Source organism: Antechinus flavipes, chromosome 3 (assembly GCF_016432865.1).
Source record: "Antechinus flavipes isolate AdamAnt ecotype Samford, QLD, Australia chromosome 3, AdamAnt_v2, whole genome shotgun sequence".
NCBI lineage: Eukaryota > Metazoa > Chordata > Mammalia > Dasyuromorphia > Dasyuridae > Antechinus > Antechinus flavipes.
In genome coordinates this window covers 585,514,494-585,516,220 of record NC_067400.1, presented here as the reverse complement: position 1 = coordinate 585,516,220, position 1,727 = coordinate 585,514,494, and positions in this window count along the sequence as shown.

Sequence of the window (1,727 nt, the reverse complement as noted above, 5' to 3'; positions counted from 1 at the left end):
TTCCTCCTTTAAGTTCTCTTTGGGATACAAGCCCAGTAGAGACCTTGCTGGATCAAAGGGTATGGACAATTTGATAGTCCTTTGGGTATAGAAGAGCATTTTTTTGGAAATAATATTTTATCTTTTTGTCCTTTGGACATAGTTTCAAATTGCCTGGAGAGAGGGCATCTTGGAGAATGTTAAATATAAAGACTTAGTCTGGTGTAGAGGATAGAGTACTGATTTTGTAGCTTAGATATGGATTTGAGTAATGAAAGAGTTAGCACTGATACATCTCTTTAAGCTTTGCAAAGCATCATATACTTTATCTTTTTTGTTCCTCACAACAATCCCTCCCATTGTAATCACCGTCATTTTACAGATGAGAAAACTGAGCCAGATCCAGGGCTATACAGTTAGTGTCTGAGGCAGCACTCTATCCATCACACTGCCCAGTTTGTAGGATCACAGATTTAGAACTGGGAAGGGTTCTTTGAATGAATGGATGGATGGATGGATGGATGAATAAAAAGCCTTTTGTTTGCTATATGACAAATACTGGTTTAAGCACTAGGCATAAAAGTACAAGCAAAAGGACAAGTCCCTGTCCTCAAGGAGCTTACATTTCGATATAAGAGAATGTATAAAGGAGAGACAAAATTGGAAAGGAAGAGGAGATAAGGTTTGACTGGGAAGTTGCTTGGCTGTTGGGAACAGTTCATAATATATGGACAGTCACAGTGGCAAAATAAACTAGAAGGGGAAGAGGAGAAACTGGAGTACAAGTGGTATAGTTTGGAAATGATTGTAGAGATTTTCAATGCTCCCTCAATTTTACCAATGATAGAACTGAGTGTGTTAAAACCCAGTTGGTGTGCCTGGGAAATGGTCCAACTGTTCTGTAAGTATTTGAAAAATGAATAAAGTTTTTCATAGTCTTTGACTCTGAGATCTCACTACAGGATACATGGCCACCCCATCCCCACAAATAATAAAGAGAAGTCTAATATATAGTAAAATACTCATAGCAATACTTTTTTTGGAGGTAGGAAAGATCTAGAAATAAAAGTGGTTGTCCATTTTTTGGGGGAATGACTAAACAAGTAGAGAATCTGAATATCACAGAGCATCCATCTCTGTGAAGTAAGAAATGAAAAATGATAGAGGTACTATGGGGCAATGGAAAGAGAATTTAATGTCATAGGACCTGGACTCAGATCCTAATTCTCCCATGTGTAAATAAATGAAGGACCTGGGGAGTTTAGGTACTTAATGAAACATCGTGTCTGTAGAAGTCCCTTACATGAGTGAAGAGAGGAGCAGAGAGAGGAAAGAATCAGAATGAGCTAGCCACTGAGCTTCCTGAGAAAGGGATCCCAGTATCCTAGGAGTCAGGAGATAACAGCTCCCAGAATCTTGGAGTGTACTCAAAGGAGAAGAGCTTCTGAGTGATGGCAATGAAGGGACAGTCATGAACTGATGACAGGGGGCAAGAATCACCCCCACTATGAGCAGTTAATAATGTGTGAACGGTGCTGGAGAGGGTGGTCAGATAAGCAGATAAGGGTGATACCTGGGCCAAGGGCCAAAAGATGGAAGGAGTCAGAAAGGAAAAGGCTGAAGAAGGAAGCAAGCTTGAAAAATCTAGAACAGGTGTTTAAAAGGCAGAGAGAAAAGGAAGGGCAGATGGATGATGTGATTTGGGGAGGGTGTGATTGATGGAGATGAGGACGAAGACATCCTCTCAG